Here is a 9,339-nt window from a genome sequence, read left to right as displayed (position 1 = left end):
TTATTGTTTTATGCAAGAAACCACTTTACAAAATAAAATGCAGTATTATTCCCATATCATTATTGCAGAGTCAGACAAATTATGCTACTCTCTGCCTATTGGCTACTTAACTTAATTCAAGCTTGTCTCAAAATTCAACACTGCTCCTTTAAGACAAAAACAAGCTCTTTCCCTTACTTGCTTTTCAAAGATGTCTAGAAATGTACACATTTTGTGATCTTGTAGGAGTAAATCAATTGCTGACTACAAATGATCTATAACTGGGCTAATAACTCACTGACTTGCAAAGGATATGAACAAAATGTGCCTACATGCAGCTTTCACTTTGATCTCAAAACAAGAGCATCTACTCACGACCGCTCATGCTGTAAACACAGTCCAGCTCAAAGTAAATGGCACAAATCCATATATGGCAAAGGTCTATTTGCATAGGCCTACTGCAGCTCTGATTGTTTGTCGCACTGGTCTGTGTAGAGGAAGGGCTGAGTAGTGTGTCTATGGAATAGAATCCTACTCCAATACGTTCTACCTACAACAGAATAATTTGTTTGCATAGTTATTTTTGTTTCAGTATGTTGCATTGAAAGTGGCTAATATTATGTTGATTCGGTCACAATTACCACAGTAAAGGGAAACATTGATAGTGTTACCAGGGGAAACTCTAGAACAGTGGTCTCAAATCAAATTTTATATGTCACATGGCCGAATAAAACAGGTGTAGACCTTACTGAGAAATGCTTACTTGCAAGCCCTTTTAACCAACAATGCAGTTTTAAGAAAAATACCTAAAAAATAAGAAATTAAAGTAACAAACAATTAAAGAGCAGCAGTAAAATATCAATAACGAGGCTTTATATAAGGGTTACCGGTACAGAGTCAATGTGCGGGGGCACTGGTTAGTTAAGCTAATATGTACATCAGTGGATGCTGCTGATGGGAGGACTGCTCATAATTATGTATGGAATGGAGTAAATGGCATCAAACACATGGTTTCCATGTGGTTGATTCCATCCACTCCATTCCAGCCATTATTATGAGTGGTCCTCCCCTCAGCAGCCTCCACTGATGTACAGTGGGGCAAAAAAGTATTTAGTCAGCCACCAATTGTGCAAGTTCTCCCACTTAAAAAGATGAGAGAGGCCTGTAATTTTCATCATAGGTACACTTCCGGAGACACCTGAAACCCCACCTCTTTAAGGAATACCTAGGATAGGATAAAGTAATCCTTCTCACCCCCCTTAAAAGATTTAGATGCACTATTGTAAAGTGGCTGTTCCACTGGATGTCATAAGGTGAATGCACCAATTTGTAAGTCGCTCTGGATAAGAGCGTCTGCTAAATGACTTAAATGTAAATGTAAATGTAACTTCAACTATGACAGACAAAATGAGAAAAAAATCCAGAAAATCACATTGTAGGATTTTTAATGAATTGATTTGCAAATTATGGTGGAAAATAAGTATTTGGTCACCTACAAACAAGCAAGATTTCTGGCTCTCATAGACCTGTAACTTCTTATTTAAGAGGCTCCTCTGTCCTCCACTCGTTACCAAGACACCTGTCCACAACCTCAAACAGTCACACTCCAAACTCCACTATGGCCAAGACCAAAGAGCTGTCAAAGGACACCAGAAACAAAATTGTAGACCTGCACCAGGCTGGGAAGACTGAATCTGCAATAGGTAAGCAGCTTGGTTTGAAGAAATCAACTGTGGGAGCAATTATTAGGAAATGGAAGACATACAAGACCACTGATAATCTCCCTCGATCTGGGGCTCCATGCACGATCTCACCCTGTGGGGTCAAAATGATCACAAGAACGGTGAGCAAAAATCCCAGAACCACACGGGGGGACCTAGTGAATGACCTGCAGAGAGCTGGGACCAAAGTAACAAAGCCTACCATCAGTAACACACTACGCCGCCAGGGACTCAAATCCTGCAGTGCCAGACGTGTCCCCCTGCATAAGCCAGTACATGTCCAGGCCTGTCTGAAGTTTGCTAGAGAGCATTTGGATGATCCAGAAGAAGATTGGGAGAATGTCATATGGTCAGATGAAACCAAAATATAACTTTTTGGTACAAACTCAACTTGTCGTGTTTGGATTATAAAGAATGCTGAGTTGCATCCAAAGAACACCATACCTACTGTGAAGCATATGGGTGGAAACATCATGATTTGGGGCTGTTTTTCTGAAAAGGGACCAGGACGACTGATCCATGTAAAGGGAAGAATGAAACGGGCCATGTATCCTGAGATTTTGAGTGAAAACCTCCTTCCATCAGCAAGGGCATTGAAGATTAAGTGTGGCTGGGTCTTTCAGCATGACAATGATCCCAAACACAACGCCCGGGCAACGAAGGAGTGGCTTCGTAAGAAGCATTTCAAGGTCCTGGAGTGGCCTAGCCAGTCTCCAGATCTCAACCCCATAGAAAATCTTTGGAGGAAGTTGAAAGTCCGTGTTGCCCAGCAACAGCCCCAAAACATCACTGCTCTAGAGGAGATCTGCATGGAGGAATGTGTGAAAACCTTGTGAAGACTTACAGAAAACGTTTGACCTCTGTCATTGCCAACAAAGGGTATATAACAAAGTATTGAGATAAACTTTTGTTATTGACAAAATACTTATTTTCCACCATAATTTGCAAATAAATTCATAAAAAATCCTACAACGTGATTTTCTGGATGGTTTTGTCTAATTTTGTCTGTCATAGTTGAAGTGTACCTATAATGAAAATTACAGGCCTCTCTCATCTTTTTAAGTGGGAGAACTTGCACAATTGGTGGCTGACTAAATACTTTTTTGCCCCACTGTACATATTACCTCTGTTATTATCTATGCATAGTCACATAACTCTACCTACATGTACATCAGTGGAGGCTTGGGGTATAAGCTATTTAGAAGCCTCTTGGATCTCCGGTACCACTTGCCGTGCGGTAGCAGAGAGAACAGTCTGACTAGGGTGCCTGGAGACTTTGGACATTTTTAGGGCCTTCTTCTGACACTACCTGGTATAGATGTCCTGGATGGCAGGAAGCTTGACACCAGTGATGTACTGGGCCGTACGCACTACCCTCTGCAGTGTCTTGCGGTGGGAGGCCAAGTAGTTGCCATACCGGGCAGTGATGTAACTCGTCAGGATGCTCTCGATGGTGCAGCTGTAGAACCTTTTGAGGATCTGAGGACCCATGCCAAATATTTTCAGTCTCCTGAGGGGGAATAGGTTTTGTTGTGCCCTCCTCACAACTGTCTTGGGGAGCTTGGGCCATGTTAGTTTGTTGGTGATGTGGACACCAAGGAACTTGAAGCTCTCAACCTGCTCCAATACAGCCCCGTCGATGAGAATGGGGGCTTTAGGTTAGTGATGAGCTTTGAGGGCACTATGGTGTTGAACGCTGAGATGTCATCAATTCTCACATGGGTGTTCCTTTTGTCCAGGTGTGAAAGGGTAGTATGGAGTGCAATAGAGATTGCATCATCTGTTGGGGCGGTATGCAAATTGGAGTGAGTCTAGGGTTTCTGGGATAATGGTGTTGGTGTGAGCCATGACCAGCCTTTCAAAGCACTTCATGGCTACAGAAGTGAGTGCTATGGGTCAGTAGTCATCTTGACAAGTTACCTTAGTGTTCTTGGGCACAGGGACTATGGTGGTCTGCTTGAAACATGCTGGTATTACAGACTCTGACAGAGAGAGGTTGAAAATGTCAGTGAAGATACTTGCCAGTTGGTCAGTGCATGCTCAGAGTACATGTTCTGGTAATCCGTCTAGCCCTGCGGCCTTGTGAATGTTGACCTGTTTAAAGATCTTATTCACATCGTCTGCGGAGAGCGTGATCACACAGTTGTCCAGAACAGCTGATGCTTTCATACATGTTTCAGTGTTACTTGCTTCGAAGCTGTCACGTTCTGACCTTTATTTCCTTTGTTTTGTCTTGATTTAGTATGGTCAGGGCGTGAGTTGGGGTGGGCAGTCTATGTGTGTTTTTCTATGTTTTGAATTCAGCCTAGTATGTTTCCTCAATCAGAGGCAGGTGTCGTTAGTTGTCTCTGATTAAGAATCATATTTAGGTAGCCTGGGTTTCACTTTTGAGTTGTGGGTGTTTGTTTTCCTACAAGATCACAAAACTGAAATACTTATACATAATTTGCAAATAAATTCATTAAAAATCCTACAATGTGATTTTCCAGATTTTTTTTCTCATTTTGTCTATCATAGTTGAAGTGTACCTATGATGACAATTACAGGCCTCTCTAATCTTTTTAAGTGGGAGAACTTGCACAATTGGTGGCTGACTAAATACTTTTTTGCCCCACTGTATGTTTGAGGAATTTTAATTATGACATTTCTGTTGTTTTGAATTTGGCGCCCTGCACTTTCACTCGCTGTTGTCATATCGATTCCGTTAACGTGATTGCAGCCCTATTAAGAAAACATTTCATGATGTATAAACAGACTAGGATTGGTCTATATTTCAAAGTAGAGGCGGTCTTCTGGTTCTTAGGAATCAGAATCAGAATGTGTCTTCTAGTTGTTCTAGTTCTAGTACAGCATGCTGCCCCACACGGAGGCCACCAGGGCTGCGCTGAGGGCTGCGGTGACATAGAGCTTGGCGGACGTTGCCAAGCTGATTGTGGCTGGGTTATGCTAGTGCAGTACCCCGCCGGATGTTTTTGTACTGGTCGAGGGCAGCCAGGTCTGGAGTGAACCAAGGGCTATATCTGTTCTTAGTGTCGTAGCTGAATCAGAATTAGTTAGGTAACATTGATAAATAATGTTTTATTTACTTTCATAATATGCTTATGTGAGATACTTGTCATTAGGATGTGTTTTTTTTAAACTATACTGTCGGCAGTTGTATTTTCCTTTCTTCTCTAGGGAAAAGTCACTTTGGGCCCAGAGAGGGGAGACGTCAGGCTTGTCTTTTACATGTCTGGTAATATGCAGAATATCAGAAAGGGAGAAGTCAGAATTGAACAGTGTCTTCCAATGTGAATGTATCTGTTAAATCATGTGATGGAGAGATGTTGTGGAAAATTGCAAGATTATGTTATAATGCTTGTAAGATTATTTTATAATCTTTGTATTGCATTAGAATATTAGGATGGGCCTCTATGAGATAGCACTGACAGAGGAGATGTACGATGTCTTTGGCCAATAAAGCCTACAGAGCATTCCAGATAGTGAGTAATGTGTTGGTACTATGAAGTACAAAGAACGAGATTAGAACCTCGTTTTAGAGAGCAAACTGAACAATAATGTATTGCTAATGCGATCTGGCTATGGGATACTCCTTTTTTAAATAAAAGGCCCTTTGTGAAGTTCCTAAGATCTGTTGTTCGTCATGTGAGTTGAGAGGAGTGTGTCTTGGCTATAAAAGATACTAAGTATTATTTTGTAAGCACTCTCAGAATTCATTTATAGACACTGAATTGATCTGAGAGTCAAAGGGCTATGGTGAAGGTCATATAATTAAAGATGAAGTTTAAATATAACTCTGACTTGTGTGTGGTTTATAATGCATTAGTTCTAAAAAAAATGGAATTAGGCATGCTTATTTAAGGAAATTACTTTTAAAGAACAACCAGGCATCCCCTACTGATGGGATGAGGTCAATATCCTTCCAGGATACCCGGGCCAGGTCGATTAAAAAGGCCTGATCGCAGAAGTGTTTTAGGGAGCGTTTGACTACGGACCCTTAACGGATGCAGGCAATGAGGCAGTGATCGCTGAGATCCTGATTGAAAACAGCAGAGGTGTATTTGGAGGGCAAGTTGGTCAGGATAATATCTATATAGGTGCCCATGTTTACGGATTTACGGTTGTACCTGGTGGGTTCCCTGATAATTTGTGAGAGATTGAGGGCATCTAGTTTAGATTGTAGGACGGCCGGGTTGTTAAGCATATCCCAGTTTAGGTCACCTAACAGAACAAACTCTGAAGATAGATGGGGGCAATCAATAAACGTATGGTGTCCAGGACAAAGTTGGGAGCTGGGGGGGGTCTATAACATGCGGCAACAGTGAGAGACTTATTTCTGGAGAGATTTTTTTTTCTTAATTAGAAGCTCGAACTGTTTGGGCATAGACCTGGAAAGTATGACAGAACTGCAGGCTTCTCTGTAGTAGATTGCAACTCCTCCCCCTTTGGCAGTTCTATCTTGTCAGAAAATGTTGTAGTTGGGGATAGAAAACTCAGAATTTTGGGTGGCCTTCCTCAGCCAGGATTCAGGCACGGCAAGGACATCAGGGTTGGCGGAGTGTGCTAAAGCAGTGAGTAAAACAAACTTAGTGAGGAGGCTTCTGATGTTAATATGCATGAAACCAAGGCTTTTACGGTCACAGAAGTCAACGAATGAGAGAGTTTTGAGAATGACACAAATATTAATTTCCACAAGTTTTGCTGTTTCAGTGACTTTTAGATATTTTTGTCAGATGTTACTATGGAATACTGAAGTATAATTACAATCAATTACAATCACATGAAGTTGATGCAAAGAGCCAATATTTGCAGTGTTGACCCTTCTTTTTCAAGACCTCTGCAATCCTCACTGGCATGCTGTCAATTAACTTCTTGGCCACTTCCTGACTGATGGCAGCCCAATCTTGCATAATCAATGCTTGGAGTTTGTCAGAATTTGTGGGTTTTTGTTTGTCCACCCGTCTCTTGAGGATTGACCACAAGTTCTCAATGGCATTAAGATCTGGGGAGTTTCCTGGCCATGGACCCAAAATATCAATGTTTTGTTCTAGCCACTTAGTTATCACTTTTGCCTTATGGCAAGGTCCTCCATCATGCTGGAAAAGGCATTGTTCATCACCAAACTGTTCATGGATGGTTGGGAGAATTTGCTCTCGGAGGATGTGTTGGTACCATTCTTTATTCATGGCTGTGTTCTTAGGCAAAATTGTGAGTGAGCCCACTCCCTTGGCTGAGAAGCAACCCCACACACGAATAGTCTCAGGATGCTTTACTGTTGGCATGACACAAGACCAAGCTTTTTTCCCGGATGCCCCAAACAATCGGAAAGGGGATTCATCAGAGAAAATTACTTTACCGCAGTCCTCAGCAGTCCAATCCCTGTACCTTTGCAGAATATCAGTCTGTCCCTGATGTTTTTCCTGGAGAGAAGTGGCTTCTTTGCTGCCCTTCTTGACACCAGGCCATCCTCCAAAAGTCTTCGCCTCACTGAGCGTGCAGATGCACTCACACCTGCCTACTGCCATTCCTGAGCAAGCTCTGTACTGGTGGTGCCCCGATCCCGCAGCTGAATCAACTTTAGGAGACAGTCCTGGCGCTTGCTGGACTTTCTTGGGCACCCTGAAGTCTTCTTCACAACAATTGAACCGCTCTCCTTGAAGTTCTTGATGTTCCGATAAATGGTTGATTTAGGTGCAATCTTACTGGCAGCAATATCCTTGCCTGTGAAACCCTTTTTGTGCAAAGAAATGACGGTATGTGTTTCCTTGCAGGTAACCACGGTTGACAGAAGAAGAACAATGATTCTAAGCACCACCCTCCTTTTCAATCAATCAAATTTGATTTATATAGCCCTTCCTACATCAGCTGATATCTCAAAGTGCTGTACAGAAACCCAGCCTAAAACCCCAAACAGCAAGCATTGCAGGTGTAGAAGCACGGTGGCTAGGAAAAACTCCCTAGAAAGGCCAGAACCTAGGAAGAAACCTAGAGAGGAACCAGGCTATGTGGGGTGGCCAGTCCTCTTCTGGCTGTGCCGGGTGGAGATTATAACAGAACATGGCCAAGATGTTCAAATGTTCATAAATGACCAGCATGGTCGAATAATAACAAGGCAGAACAGTTGAAACTGGAGCAGCAGCACAGTCAGGTGGACTGGGGACGGCAAGGAGTCATCATGTCAGGTCGTCCTGGGGCACGGTCCTTGGGCTCAGGTCCTCCGAGAGAGAGAAAGAAAGAGAGAATTAGAGAGAGCATATGTGGGGTGGCCAGTCCTCTTCTGGCTGTGCCGGGTGGAGATTATAACAGAACATGGCCAAGATGTTCAAATGTTCATAAATGACCAGCATGGTCAAATAATAGTAAGGCAGAACAGTTTAAACTGGAGCAGCAGCATGGCCAGGTGGACTGGGGACAGCAAGGAGCCATCATGTCAGGTAGTCCTGGGGCATGGTCCTAGGGCTCAGGTCAGTTGAAACTGGAGCAGCAGCATGGCCAGGTGGACTGGGGACAGCAAGGAGCCATCATGTCAGGTAGTCCTGGGGCATGGTCCTAGGGCTCAGGTCCTCCGAGAGAGAGAAAGAAAGAAGGAGAGAATTAGAGAACGCACACTTAGATTCACACAGGACACCGAATAGGACAGGAGAAGTACTCCAGATATAACAAACTGACCATTTTGAATCTTCCAGTCTATTATTCGAACTCAATCAGCATGACAGAGTGATCTCCAGCCTTGTCCTCGTCAACACTCACACCTGTGTTAACCTCTTTCTCCTACCTGGCACGCAGGCGTCCCATCTAGACATCTGGAAATGCAAATGCGCTACGCTAAATGCTAATAGTACTAGTTAAAACTCAAACGTTCATTAAAATACACATGCTGGGTATTGAATTAAAGCTACACTCGTTGTGAATCCAGGCAACAATTCAGATTTTTAAAATGCTTTTCGGTGAAAGCATGAGAAGCTATTATCTGATAGCATGTAACACCCCAAAAGACCCGCAGGGGACGTAAACAAAATAATTAGCATAGTCGTCGCTACACAAACCGCACAAATAAAATATAAAACATTCATTACCTTTGACCATCTTCTTTGTTGGCACTCCTAGATGTCCCATAATCACTATTGGGTCTTTTTTTTCGATTAAATCGGTCCATATATAGCCTAGATATTGATCTATGAAGACTGTGTGATAAACGGAAAAAAATTGCGTCTTATAACTTAACGTCATTTTTTTAAATTAAAAAAGTTGACGATAAACTTTCACAAAACACTTCGAAATACTTTTGTAATGCAACTTTAGGTATTACTAAACGTTAATAAGCGATCAAATTGATCACGAGGCGAAGTATATTCTTTAGCTGTCCGTCTGGAAATAATGTCCGGGTAAATCTCAACCAAAATATCCGGTCGGAGACCGGAAGAAATGCGCTGCCTTACGTCTGTTTGACCAAGAAACAAATAGTAGGCAAATGACAAGACTCTAGACAACGTGTGGAAGCTGTAGGTATTGCAACCTCAGCCCCATTAAATGTGGTTCACCTTTATCAATGGGTTCAAGTCGCGCATGGATATATTTTTCCATTTTCAGTGATCAGATTTTCCTGCACTTTTCGATGAAGTTTTATAGTTTTATAAAC

The sequence above is a fragment of the Oncorhynchus keta genome, chromosome 20, assembly GCF_023373465.1.
Source record: "Oncorhynchus keta strain PuntledgeMale-10-30-2019 chromosome 20, Oket_V2, whole genome shotgun sequence".
Classification (NCBI taxonomy): Eukaryota; Metazoa; Chordata; class Actinopteri; order Salmoniformes; family Salmonidae; genus Oncorhynchus; species Oncorhynchus keta.
This window is presented reverse-complemented; position numbering follows the sequence as displayed.